We start from the raw sequence: 15,328 nt of genomic DNA, 5'->3' as shown, positions 1-15,328 counted from the left end.
CTTGTAAATTTTATAATTGAGGTAATTTAGTAAAAACAACTAAAATTATATCTAAATGACTTTAAAAAAGTCAATATTTGGCTATTTTTAACGTGTCTATTTGTGTACTTTAAACTTTTTTGTTGCTGTTAATTTTCGATGTTTTGTTCTTATGCACATTTGGAGCAGCCGGACCGGATTTTAAAATGTTTTTTGTCTAAGAAACGCCCACCTCGACCATTGAGCGCCACTGTTGCAATGACAATAGATGTCCACAAGGGGGTAGCAAATACACAGAAAAATATTGTCCTGCTGAAAACACAATGAGCAGCAAAACTGAAGAAAAGAACTGAATTATGCACACTTATCAGTATTTTCATTTACTCTGTTTTTGCACACACTGTTCTTTATATTAACACCAAATTAAAAATTGTCACCTTGATACATGAATATATTGTATTATTATAATAATTTGTTTTCATTGCAATATAGATATACTGTAATTGCAGCTGTCTGCACTGACATACTTTCCTGATGCATGATGCTTTATGATGTAACAAAACGCAAAACACACACACAGAGGAATTATCAAAGATGGAGGTGTAATATTAAAGCAACAAGAGTGACTCGATTCCTATTCCTGCCAAGCTTGATAAGAGTTGACATGTAACACATGTAAACACATCCTTGCATTTCTCTCTTCAGCCTTCAGGGATATGCAAATGATTCAGGAATGCTGCGGCAGTCTTTTAGTACAATGTTAGCCGTCTTTTCTCCCTATAATAAAAGCCCTGAATAAAAAAAAGATGACATAAATGCATGTGAGAGTGAAGGCTGCTACATCAGTGAACGGTGCTGTTAAGGACACCAGCGTGACGAGTTGTGTGTGTGTGTGTGTGTGTGTTTGTGAAAATGAACACATCAGCCGCCTTAAAACCAAACAATGTACCCGCACTTCAAGTCCAGATTGTGTATCGTGACTCTTTGTGATAATTAAGATGGGTGACAAATAGCCTGCAGCTACCCTGTCTAATGTGACACTTCACATCACGTGCACGCTCTCCGTCAGACGCACTGCTTGCCGTCCAACAATGTGTTTTCTCACACGTTGTGACCCACTTCATCTGGAATTGCTTCCCAGTTCAGTTAAGTGTATGTTTTGGTGGAAAATGTCCAGTCTACATTCTGGAAATGTTGACAAAAAATGGGTGTATTTTCATTGCTCATTCAATCCCAGTCATTTCTTGGTACCGTCCATTTTTTATGACTTTGACTGATTTTTCAAGACACACAAAATATTATTTTCATGGGCTATATAGACATGATGTATACCAAAAGATAGATTAGACTCTCATCTCTCATCAGAAAGCATGACATAAATCTAAAGCTAAGCCCTACCCATAACATGTAACGTAAAACTGTCATTTTCAAAGGCCCGCAAGGCATGCTGGGTAGTGCAGCTGCAAGAACAATATGAATTGACTTGGGTGGAGTTTTTTTTGGCATGATACCAAGCATAGATATGTTTGTATGTCCACGTGGCGCAGTAGGTCGGTTAGTTACTAGCTACAGATTGATTAGATAGATAAATAATAAATAATAAATAATAAATAATAAATAATAAATAATAAATAATAAATAATAAATAATAAATAATAAATAATAAATAATAAATAATAAATAATAAATAATAAATAATAAATAATAAATAATAAATAATAAATAATAAATAATAAATAATAAATAATAAATAATGTGGTGAATAAATAGATGACACCAAATATAATATTATTATTATTATTAATAATAATACAGCATAAACAGTAAATTGCACAAATAATTTAAATAATTTAGAATAAATAATAATAATTTAAAGTTTTGCGTGTGCATGTGGGCAGGTAGAGGGGCTTACACTACACTACAATGTTTCAAAAAAATTAATTTGGAAATTCCCGGTGGGCTTGGTGGGCTTAATGTGGCCTGTGGGTTGCACTTTCAAAAAAAAAAGACATAAATAAAAAGGGTCTTTTCTATGCTGTAGTAACCGCCATTTCCTGTTCTATGGTTATCATCAAGTTTCCTCTTTTGCCATCACTGCTACCCTTCTTTGTTGGCAATACAAACAACATGCCGGACTGTTGGTTGACTTTTGAGGCATATTTCTCCAGGAAATATTGTTTGATACTGCATTCAGCTTTGGAGGTTCCGCTCTGAGCAATTTAAAGGTGAGCGTCATCAAAAACAGAAACTGAAAGTGACACGTTTAAGTGCGGAAAACAGAAGAGAACAACACAAAACATTAGAGGAACACTTTCTTCTCTTTCTTTGATCTGTATTTGTTTGTCTGCAAGTCATCATTTATGTGTGTGTGTTCACTTTAAGCGCACCAGGAAGTGTGTGTGTGTTTTTTTTAGTGTGGAGAGGTGATGTAGATTTGAGTGGAATAAAGAGATTAGCTGTGTGTTGATAATCCTCTTTAACACACACACACACACACACACACACACGCGTCCACACGCACACATCTCATCAATCATGCTGCTGCTTCTTGTGCAGCTTCATTCTTCACAGTTTACGCGGCAAACATCACGTCCGCGGCCCCTCTATGCATGTGATTTGTCTCAGAGAAGGTTGCCGTTCACTCCTGACAGGCTTAAACATTTCAAGGTTATTCTGCCACTTTGCTTAGAGTTAGTCATTTTGCATCCATCTGCTGGTTTATTCTGTGTAGATGTGTGTGTGTGTGTGTGTAGAAGCACCCATTCAAAACAGATGCCACAGCTTCGGTGAAGGCCTTCAAGTTGACCCCACACATGATCCATATAAGGAGCAATTGACATATAATGACCTCCCCCAAGCACGAAAATGACGTGGGAATTTAAGGGATGTCAAAAATAGCACGTTAAAGATTTATGTCAAGAATTAATTCACTACTATTCATACGTCTTTTCGGTTTTTTTTTGCGTGACATGCACAAAGTGATGATGTAACTCCACATTTGGTGCAGTTTGAAGCCAAAAAAAAAACCAAACAAGTGCATTTTATAACATCATTGTCTGCATTGTAGCCTTGTAACAGAGATACGCAGCAACCAGGAAGTGAAAAGGGCTTGGATACGTGTTGCGCAAACTCACCTACGTTCTACTGCTGATTACTAAAGAACAGAAAAAGGAAGAAACAAACTTTTTTTATGATGAAAGATGAGAGTCTAATCTTTCTTTTGGTATATTCATTCATTTTCTACCGCTTTTCCTCACAAGGTTCGCAGGGGGGTGCTGGAGCCTATCCCAGCTGTCTTCAGACGAGAGGCGGGGTACACCCTGGACTGGTCGCCAGCCAATCACAGGGCACATATAGACAAACAACCATTCACACTCACATTCATACCTATGGACAATTTGGAGTCGCTAATTAACCTAGCATGTTTTTGGAATGTGGGAGGAAACCGGAGTACCCGGAGAAAACCCACGCATGCACGGGGAGAACATGCAAACTCGGTGGGATTGAACTCGGGCCTCCTAACTGTGAGGTCTGCGCGCTAACCACTCGACCACCGTGCAGCCGTCCAATTTTATAACATTTTTCATGTATACAAAACAAAGCTTTACAAAGAAAGAATGCAAAAATCCAAGACATGAATTCCATTCCACTTAAAGGGGAAGTGCACTTTTTTGGAATTTTGACCCTCATTCCCAATCCTTATGTGAAACATGAACAAACGCTTCTTGGAGTCACCAATTAACATAGGATGTTTTTGGAATGTGGGAGGAAACCGCAGAACATGCAAACTCCACACAGAGATGGCCGAGGGTGGAATCGAACCCTGGTCTCCAAGCTGTGAGGTCTGTGCACTAACCACTCAACCGCCGTGCCGCCCTCTTACGGTGTATATACCATGTCTACATAGCCTATGAACACAATGTGTGCCTTGAAAAATCAGTCAAATCATCAAAAACAGCCAGTTTGAAAAACGGCTGCCATTAATTCCGTTAAAATCTTTATAAGCGTAATTAACACAGGTGCCTCATGTCAAGCCACACCTCCACAGAGTCCACCGCTCTTTTATAACTTTATTCTAACCCGAACACATCAACAGCGGTTTAATTCCAACAACACATTTGTACTGCATCTCCAACTCTTAAACACTAGACGACCGCGAGGTGCGTTCACATGACAAAAACGTCTTTATTATACGTGTATTTGTAGTCTTTCAACATCTAGTTATTTTTCTGCCTCCTATTGAGTGGTGTGGGGTCCTGTTTGAGGTATCCTTATCCTTAAGATAAGACGGCGTCCCGACATCCGCCATTGTATGTTATGCGACATATAATAGCTTTCTTGTGCCCACTGAGAGCATTAACCAGTGAAAGTTTCGCCAAGACGGGCGGGCGTCAGAGATCATGTCAGCTTGGTCGTGTTTTCCCAGTGAAGTCAGCCTCCAAAAAAACCACTAATGCAGCCTAATCCACTTTCTTTTGGACAAACAGTCGTGTTCGACTCAGTTTACATGTGCAAAGCCGCGCAGCCTGCGAATGTCTTGTAGCGTGAAGAGTTGAAGGGGCCTTCGTGAACATGATGACGCTTGTCATCATCGTGGTGAAGCCGGCAGCTCTAATGTTACGTTAGAAAACCATTAGCAGCTCATTTACAACGTGTAATTTTACAGTTTGCTCCCCAGTGGGCTTCGATCCAACATCATATATGATTGTATCGCTTTAGATGGACAGGTCGTGGGAAGCCGTGGAAGCATGGAAGGTAAAGGAATTTAACATCTGGACACTGTACACTTTAAAATAACACACAGGGACAGAAAATTGTTCAAGTGAGCTGAGTAATGCTTTGGCTCAGTCTTTGGGGACCCTTTTGGACTTGGGGACCAGACGACCACGAGTTTGAGACTAGCTACGGGCAAAGAAAAACAAAAGTATTTTGTGAATCTGTGCATTGAAAATACAAAGTGGTCCAGGTTCAAGGAGAAATGAAGAATCTGTTTTATTTTTATAATATGCCGAAGCAGGATTCCTTCTTTAGAAATTGAATATATTCATAGTTCCTGCATAAAAAACCTGTTTATGATATACTAATTAGAGCCTCTAGACTTGAAATAACACCCCTATAGTCACCTCTCCAGTGGGCTGTGCATTGAAAATACAAAGTGGTCCATGTTCAAGGAGAAATTAAGAATCTGTTTTATTTTTATAATATGCCGAGGGCCAACCTCCCCCCCGGGGGTCCTAATCGAAAACTCGTGGCCGCTTTTGGTGGGGTAGGACTTGGCTTCATGTTGATAAGACGTACTGTTATCATTACAGACATGCAGTTATCAAACCCTCTGCTATCCCTATACCGAACCCTAACCCTAAACATGTGAACATGAATGTGATATACATATGCGGGATTAGAGGTACACTAATCCCTCGTTTAGTAGGGTTAATTGGTTCCAGACCCGACAGTGATAAGTGAATTTTCACGAAGCAGCATTCCTTCTTTAGAAATTGAATATTTTTTGTTTCAAAAAATAGTTCCAGCATAAAAAACCTGTTTATTATATACTGTACTAATTAGAGCCTCTAGACTTGAAATAACACCCCTATAGTCACCTCTCCAGTGGGCTGTGCATTGAGAATACAAAGTGGTCCAGGTTCAAGGAGAAATGAAGAATCTGTTTTATTTTTATAATATGCTTCATGTTGATAAGACGTACTGTTATCATTACAGACGTGCAGTTATCAAACCCTCTGCTATCCCTATACCGAACCCTAACCCTAAACATGTGAACATGAATGTGATATACATATGCGGGATTAGAGGTACACTAATCCCTCGTTTAGTAGGGTTAATTGGTTCCAGACCCGACAGTGATAAGTGAATTTTCACGAAGCAGCATTCCTTCTTTAGAAATTGAATATTTTTTGTTTCAAAAAATAGTTCCAGCATAAAAAACCTGTTTATTATATACTGTACTAATTAGAGCCTCTAGACTTGAAATAACACCCCTATAGTCACCTCTCCAGTGGGCTGTGCATTGAGAATACAAAGTGGTCCAGGTTCAAGGAGAAATGAAGAATCTGTTTTATTTTTATAATATGCTTCATGTTGATAAGACGTACTGTTATCATTACAGACGTGCAGTTATCAAACCCTTCGCTATCCCTATACCGAACCCTAACCCTAAACATGTGGACCATGAATGTGATGTACATATGAGGGATTAGAGGTAAACTAATCCCTCGTTTAGTAGGGTTAATTGGTTCCAGACCCGACAGTGATAAGTGAATTTTCACGAAGCAGCATTCCTTCTTTAGAAATTGAATATTTTCATAGTTCCTGCATAAAAAACCTGTTTATGATATACTAAATAGAGCCTCTAGACTTGAAATAACACCCCTATAGTCACCTTTCCAGTCATTTTACCCAATATAGTAGACATAATAAGAATACATAAGCCATTTAAGACACAAATTGAACAAGTGAACAAATGTAAGAGTAACTGATTGTAAAAGTACCAGATGGAGGGGTAGGATTTAATAAACTTTGCTTCTTCCTACTCCTTTTGGACATGTGGAACTGTGAACTGATTATGGGATGCACTTAATTGTAATCTGATACATGTTCAAATGAAATAAAACCATTACCATTACCAAATTGCGTGTGTTACTACAAATGTGTTTCATAGGGGAGCAGGGTGAATAGCAAACAGGAAGTGACATCAGGGGTTCAGAGTTGAGTTTCAGCTCGACTTGGGTTATTGCTCATCGTTTTATTCAGGATTATTGTGCCTGGATTATGTGAAATAATTCAAAGCTGCAATAAAACCTGTTGTTCCGGCGATCAAGTCTGGTGCTTGTGTGTCTAATTGAATATTACAGTAATGTTAGACACCTAGTGACCACTGTAGAACTCTATGTGGAGTTTCAATACAATGTAAATATGCTACATTAGAAGTATGTAGTATGAAATATAATGTAAATGCAATACTAGATGTGACCATCTGTTGTTGCTGTTTACATGCATGCATACAGTTTATTTCAGGTGTTCAGTAGACATTAAACACAGGGATATTGAATATGGATCACTTCAAAATTCAGGTAAAGGTGCAAAATTGGAACTGGACACGGGTTAAATCCAGCTTTAACTGGAAAAATAAACACCTACCACCCATTTAGGCAGCAAACTAGTTGGGTCTGAATCAGCTACACCCTCTGTTCAGCATGTTATCTCACATTTGGGAGCACAACTTGGGAAAGAGTGTTCATTCATTCATTCATTCATTCATTTTCTACCGCTTATCCTCACAAGGGTCGCGGGGGTGCTGGAGCCTATCCCAGCTGTCTTCGGGCGAGAGGCGGGGTACACCCTGGACTGGTCGCCAGCCAATCACAGGGCACATATAGACAAACAACCATTCACACTCACATTCATACCTATGGACAATTTGGAGTCGCTAATTAACCTAGCATGTTTTTGGAATGTGGGAGGAAACCGGAGTGGAGTGTTCACTCCTATAAAAATAAGGTATAGTTCAGACATGTGACAAAGCTAATGCTAGCATGCATGGTGACAACACAGCATGATGGCTACATATGATGAAGTCGTACAATTTGCTGTTTGCACACAATTAGGAGCTCCACACACACACACACACACACACACACACACACACACACACACAAACCAATTCCAGCTGGAAAAGAGAGGAAGCCCAGGCTGTTTTCACACTCGGCTCTTTGTTTTGAATGTGGTTGCCAGCGGAGGGAAAGGTTTCAATCAAGAAAGGCGAGCGGTGATGGCGAAGGAGAGCGAGAGAGAGATGTGAACGCACACGTTTAGAATGTTCACCAACTTTGTTTAGCTGTAATATGAGGTGTGTTTCATTTCCTGGAGCTGTCACTCTCCCTGATGACCTCACTCTGCATGTACGTATGTGTGTGTGTATGTGTGTGTGTGTGGCCTCCCCCATGTAATCACACACATAACATGTACCGTGAAATGTAATGATCATGTGAAACATAAGAACGTGTGTGTGTGCAGACTAAACACGGCATGCTTTGCTGTTTTGCGCTGATTAGAGGTGGACTTTAACGAGACGTTTTAAGGTCCGACTTGACACTTTGTTGCTTGTAGCGCTTTTTTAGATTTGCGTTGTTGCAAAACAAGATTGCCTTTAACTTTTTCTTTTGCTGAACGCATCACAAAGTATATGTGGTGGTGTCTAATTTCTAGCCAGTGGTCTTTTTGTCGGACTTCCATGCACACACACACACACACACACACACACACACACACCGTATACGTCAACATTACAACACAAAGGAAAAGGATGCCTCCATTGTGTATCTGTGGAATGTGCAAGTGTGTTTTTTCTATGCCACGAACCGAGTGGTTTTAACACAGCTGCAAAAATAATGTGTGTGTGTGTTTCAAGAGGTGTGTGTTAAAAAAAACAACAACCTTTTTCTCATGTTCATGTTTATGCATACGCTGCATTTTCATGCACAGTTAAGCCCAAAATTATTCATAACTACGGCTTTATTTTGAGTTAATTGGGATGTTGAATCTTCGGGCTAGAAATAACATGAGAAAGGGGACCAACTAAAAGCAATTAATGAAAAATATTCAAGTTTTTTATTGTTATTTTTTCTTCTGTAAATGTATTTGATTTTTAAAATATAATTATTTTATTGTATCTTTTTATTTTCATATATTATTAATAGATTCTAAAAGATACCGGTAACTTCTAAACTCATCACACAGTAACTTAACACTCAAAAGGTTAACCCAAGAAAGATACAAACAAGTACCAATACAAGATTAAATACATTTAAAAAAGCATTTCATTGGAGGACAAGCAGCATAGAAAATGATGTCCACCAGAGGGAGTCAGAGGAGCCCAGAGGCCAGCGGGAGGCTGACGTCATTGCAGTATGCCAGGAGGCACCAATAAACGCTCTCCTTGGATGTGATGCATTATTGGAAAATGTCAAAATAGTTATTTTAAACTCAAATTGGTAATAGTTTCTATATTTCGGAGCTACCTTTTGAGTGTTAAGTTGCTGTGTGATGAGTTGAGTGTTCTTTGTGTTCTTCTGTGATTTCAAATAGGTTGACAAGCTCGTCCCGAGTGCATTGATAGCTTGTGATTGGCTCCTATGGTTTCCTCACTGACTCTCGAGTGGCAGTGACAGACAGACAGATAAATGAAAACAATAAAACAATGTACAACCTCACCAGACGTCACTGATAAACACGTACGCACGTGCACACAAACACACACAACGTAGGCAGCAGTGTCATAACTACCTCCATCCTCTTAATGACGCTAATGTCATTATTGCTACGGAAGATTAATGAGGGTTATTTATAGCTCATTAATCCATATTGAGTGGGACTGCAGATTAATTTGTTAATCATGCATCACTGCCCCCAAATACAGTCTTGTCCCCCCGAGTGTATGAGTGTGATCATAACTTCTCTCTCTTCTCTCAGTCTTTGTCCAAATGATGTTTTTCTCTTTAACCTTTTCATCCTATTATCCCACTGGGCCGAGTCATCCGATGGCGGTCCATTAGCGACACCTTCAGCTAAGTCATGTGACTTATACTGTATATACTGACACCCGTCTATGTCGACCAACTCATCAAGTCCCGGTCCGCCGTGTTCTTCTTATTATAAAAATATTATGAATCTTGATGTGAGGGTTTTTAGGAATAAAGTGGCACTTTATGATAATCCTTCCAGACCAGGATGTCTTTCTGGACATTAGGGCTGCCCTAAACCTTTCCGTGTGCGTTTGTGTGTATTGTGTTGCTGATACAAGGAAGATTGGGGGGGGGGGGGCATGTGGGGAGTGGATATAAAAGTCCAAATCTCCACAGTGGGAGAGACAATCAGTGGGAAAGAGAGAGAGGGATTTCCCATCTCCAGAGGATCTGACTGGAGCCCCTAATAACGAGCTTAGACCTCCATACTATCATCCCACCAAAAACACACACACACACAATCCAGATGCTGTCCACCACCTCTATTCATGTCATGTGATGTTGTTTTATACGTGGGTGTGGGCCCTGGTGATGAAAAAATATTCTTTATTAGTTTTATGGCATTTTGTGGCTTCATTCTATCCCGATTTTTCAAAATAACTTAACTATATCCAACTATAGACTACTACTAGTGCAGAAATATGCATATTTAAACACATTCTGGAACTATGTGAGCTAATATCTTAAAACAGGGGTGTCCAAATGCGGCCTGTGGCTTTTTAATGTAAAGTAAAGTAATGTAATTTTAGTAAAATAAAGTTAAAATATTAAAGAAATACATGTACAAGTTATAATTAGGGATGTCCCATCCCAATATGAGCATAAAAATGCAATATCGGTCGATATCTGTATCAGAATTTATTTCCCAAACCTACAACATATACAGTATGTGTTCATTGGTATCTGTATCAGCTGATATCGGTATCAGAAATTGAGAGTTGGACAATATCGGCATATTAGTTTTTGGCAAAAAAAGAAAAAAGAAAATCAAACAAAACAACAAATAAAGCTGTATTTTTCTGAAAAAAACGAGAATAAATAATGTCATAATTACAAGAAGAAAATTCACAAAAAAATTTAATAATGGGAAAAAGTGGGAAAAAAAGGGGGAAAAAACAGCAACAACAGCAGAAATGAAAACAACTTAAATTAAGAGGAAAAAATTTGTACAAGAAAATAGTCAAAATTTTCAGAAAAATAAACTTGCAACGTTATAAGGAAAAACAATGTACTTTTCGTAGCACACAGTGGAAACATTAAAAATAATGTTGTTTTTTTATGTTGAAATATGAAAAACAAAAAAAAACAAAATAAAGTTGTCATTTTGGAAAAAGAGGCTGAGGAAAAAGTAACAATATTTTTCAGAATCAAGTCAAAATATAATCAGAATAATGTCATAATATGACGAGAAGAATATTGATGAAGATTATTTAAAAAACAACAACAGCAAAGATGGGTGGAAAAAAAAGCAAAGGCCCTTTTCACCTATATAACACAAAGCTGAGATGCAATTTTTCTTAAAATATATAGAAAATCTTCGCATATTCATGTGTTGCTTTACAAACTATGAAAGTGGACCTTGCATCCTTCCATGTTTCACTCTGTGGCCCTCGGTAGAAATAATTTGGACGACCCTGCCTTAAAATCCAAAGCCACACATCCCTTTAGCAACTACTAAGTCAATTTTACATCTGGAATTTAACATCTGATGATATTTTTTGGCGTTTATTCTCATCTATTCTCTGCCTCCGACGAGCAAAACTATGATGACGTGCCACCATCTTTTTGATTAAATGTTGTATTGTTTGGGTTTGCACTATTCTGTTCATGAAGTGCTCGTGTCGGCGCAGGGCCTTTCTAAAGTAACAAGTGTTAACATGAGGGCAGGGGGAAAAGGCCGCCAGAGGATTTGTGTAGACGAGTGGAGAGAGAGATAGAGAAAGAGAGAGAGAGGGAGAGAAAGAGGATTTGTGTCCTGTTCAAATGAGACTTTAAAAAGCAGTTTTTAAAACAGCAGCCAGATATTGTCGCTGTAAAAAGACAACAGCTTCCTTGACCCACATCTGTCTCGGCTTTAAAAGTGACCACTGCAACGAATCGTTTCTCCTGTCTCTTACGGGTTGTACTAAATTACGTTTGCTGCCTAAGCAGGTTGCAAAAACATAAAAAAAATGAACATCAATGCAAATTTTAGGTAATTTCAACCCACAAAATAACTAAATACACTTGCGAAAAATGGAGTGAAGTTCCCAGAAAGAAAATTTGCACCTAACTTTGGTACCTTGTAAGCGTCCCACAGTGACTTTGACTAGACTGCACACATGAAATATCATTTACATGCACTACAATGCATTGGGCCATATGCAAGGGGCCGCAGTCTCGGCAAATGCGCTAAAGATGTGCATCACTGCTTTGTGGCATCGAGCACCCAGTCAGCCCAAGGCTGGAGCATGGTTTAATATGGTTTCTTTTAAGAAACAATGAGCTAATTTTAGTAGTAGAAGTAGAAATTTGTTAAAATGTAGATTGAATGTAACATTTCCATTTATTTTAATAGAATTTTTTTGTTTAAAAAAAAATAAATTGAGGATGAAAATGGCAAAATTCTGGAATGTGAAAAATCCGCAACCCCTGAATGAGCTAAACATTTGGACAGTGGAACAGCTTGAGTCTGTTGGGGATTTATTAAGAGTCAAAAATGCAGCAGATTTATGAATATAGAGAATTTGGGAGCAGAATAATTATTGTGTATTTGCTCTTCGATGTTTACGCAATAATTGATTGTTGTTATTATTTGCAGTGGTGAATGAAAGAAATGTCTCTAAATGCATTACTTGATGTTGATTTAAAATTTTCAAATAGGGGTGCCCCAAGGCTCTCTGCTAGGGCCTTCTTATATCATTCATTCGTTCAATCATTTTCGACCGCTTTTTCCTCACGAGGGTCACAGGGGTGCTGGAGCCTATCCCAGCTGTCTTCGGGCGAGAGGCGGGGTACACCCTGGACTGGTTGCCAGCCAATCACAGGGCACATATAGACAAACAACCATTCACACTCACATTCATACCTATGGACAATTTGGAGTCACCAATTAACCTAGCATGTTTTTGGAATGTGGGAGGAAACCGGAGTATCCGGACAAAAACCACAGAGTGAACATGCAAACTCCACACAGAGATGGCCAAGGGTGGCATTGAACTCGAGTCTCCTAGCTGTGAGGTCTGCGCGCTAACCACTAGACCGCCATGCAGCCCCCTTCTTATATCATACACTCTTTAATTTATCTCCCCCAAGTCTTGAGTCATATTGCTTCCCATTCTAAAATCTTCTATTGAGATCCACGGTAACCGTTATGGTTTATTTCCTTGTGTGTTGCAGCCGGCCTGCGGCTTCAGGCCCTTTACTGTTGGTTGGCCTGTTTACCCAGCAAGTGACACCACATCGTTCTCACCTGTAATCCACTGGAATGAATCACCCAGTCTGTCGGCTCGCATGAATCACCTCCGCTGGCCTGCGGGACAAAAAAAAAAAAAAAAAAAAGGCGACTTGTCAGCTTGACACGGTGACGTGTGTGGTGTGAAATTCAAAAAATGGACAACAACCACGGATGTCGGGGAACTGCTTTGCAGCTGCGCTACTGACCCGTGTCAAACTGACTGACTTCCTCCCATTCAAACGGTAGCATGCACACACACACACACACACACACACACACAAAGCTCTGACTATCTTTGAGTTGATTCATTTTTTGTTCTATACAAAACTATACAATACTATTATAAGTAGTTCTAATTTTAATTACTTTGTTATCATTGGTCATCACAGCCGACTGAGAATCTGCATATTTCTTATGTACATATATTTTGTCACTATTTTATTTAATATCACATGGACCCACAGAAATAATTTTTCTAATTTTGTTTTTTTTGGCGGGGAGGTCAACATTAAATAAATGTAATTTCATTAATTGTGAAAAAATAAAAATAAATAATAATAATAATATCCCAGCTGTCTTTGGGTGAGAGGCGGGGTACACCCTGGACTGGTGGCCAGCCAATCACAGGGCACATATAGACAAACAACCATTCACACTCACATTCATACCTATGGACAATTTGGAGTCGCCAATTAACCTAGCATGTTTTTGGAATGTGGGAGGAAACCGGAGTACCCGGAGAAAACCCCACACATGCCCAAAAGACAGCTGGGATAGGCTCCAGCACCCCCACGACCCTCGTGAGGAAAAAGCGGGAGAAAATTAAATGAAAAATGAAATAATAATAATAATAACACGAGGTACCCAACCCCCCCCCCCCCCCCCCCAAAAAACCCAACTCTGAACCCCCGACATGTCTTATTTTCTCTGATTATAAGTACAATATCGGGTACTATGAATGTAAAGGTAACTATAGGGGTGTTATTTCATGTCTAGAGGGCTCTAATATTATTAAAACCTGTATATAGAACGTCGTAAACAGGTATTCAGACTATGAAAATACTTCAAGAATCATTTATGGTGGTTGGGTCTGGAACCAGATTACTGTAATTATGTAATGAAATGTAATGAAAGTTATTTAATGAGCAATTTATGTACTATATTTCATGATTTTTTTATTGATTTCATGGCAAAATTGGAGGAATTGACCTGTCAAAGAGGTAATGGTTGGATAGGTGATTTGATGAGTGGAATTTCATTTTTAAAAGAAAACATCTTGTCGTTAAAAACGTCCAACATTGACCTAAAGGTTGTTGTTTTCACCAAGTAGTGTTTAGTGTCTGTCTTCTAGTAGGAAAGACTAAACCGTTTTTGTTCTGTCCAAACAAACACAGCAAGGACTAACTCTCAGATGAACTGTAAAAGTCCTGGAGAGGACACAAAAATGCAGACACTCCCTGGCTGGAGGACATTTAGAGGAAGTGAGAGGGTTGTTGCTATGGAGACAGGAGGAAGCTCTGCTGGGTCCTGATTGGGGATTGGCCTGATAAAAACGGAGTCTCCCACATGTTGGACATTATCTTTGTGAGGACATTCACTGACGCAACGTCTTCCCACCTCGGACGTTAACCTTTAATTTGACCCCTAACGCCGAGTCAAACTGTCTTGTCAAGGACGAGCGACAAAAACTGGAACTAGTGCTTCTTCCTTTCTCTATCCGAATCCTTTTAAGGAAAGGATTTGAGTCTCATTTCCTTCGCGTTGTGTGACAATGCATGCAAAGAAGTCTGCGTCACTTTCCGTTTGTACACAAGGCAACAATGAGGTCTTGAACAACGTTTAAGACGTGGCTTCAAGGTCTGAGTGGAAGATGACAGACGAGTCCCGGCTTTGTGGGACTGGCTTTTAATATTAGAGCCCTGTAGTCATCAACTAAAATCCCTATAGTCAACTTTATACCAGTATTACCCTACTGTCTGTGATTGTGTGTGTGTGTGTGTCTGGTATGGAAAGTGGGAGGGAGGGGGGTTCTTTGTAATTGTTTTCTTTTTAATTGTAGTAATTGTTTTTAATTCTGTAAAGCACTTTGTGTTGCATGTCCTTGCAGGAAAAGTGTTCTACAAATAAAGTTGATTTGATTTAATTATTACCAAATTTAACAGACATAATGGAAGTAAATAAGCCGTGCAAGAAGTAAATAAGAAGTATGCTTGTGTGTACTACTATAAATGTGTTCCATCTGGGATTTGAGTGGCGGGCAGACAGGAAATGATGCCAGGGGTTGAATGAATTAGATGGCTCTATTGATCTTGTCACTTATACAAAAGTAGAAATGTTGTTGTGTAATCATCCATCCATACATACTGTATACGAC

The 15,328-nt window shown here is 39.1% G+C and overlaps 1 long non-coding RNA gene across 1 annotated transcript in view; it reads right to left on the bottom strand.

Moving 5' to 3' along the window:
• The window catches only part of LOC131108219 (uncharacterized), a 109,398-nt gene that overhangs the window by 2,603 nt on the left and 91,467 nt on the right, over window positions 1-15,328 (bottom strand). Inside the window, exon 3 of the long non-coding RNA XR_009120432.2 lies at window positions 12,970-13,029. This is a non-coding gene — a long non-coding RNA (uncharacterized LOC131108219). The remainder of the gene's footprint in view (window positions 1-12,969; window positions 13,030-15,328) is intronic.

The sequence above is a fragment of the Doryrhamphus excisus genome, linkage group LG20 (genome assembly GCF_037039965.1).
Source record: "Doryrhamphus excisus strain RoL-2023G ecotype Guam linkage group LG20, RoL_Dexc_Guam_v1.1, whole genome shotgun sequence".
NCBI lineage: Eukaryota > Metazoa > Chordata > Actinopteri > Syngnathiformes > Syngnathidae > Doryrhamphus > Doryrhamphus excisus.
The sequence above is the reverse complement of the archived record's forward strand: the minus strand, read 5'-3'. Positions and strand labels throughout refer to the sequence as shown.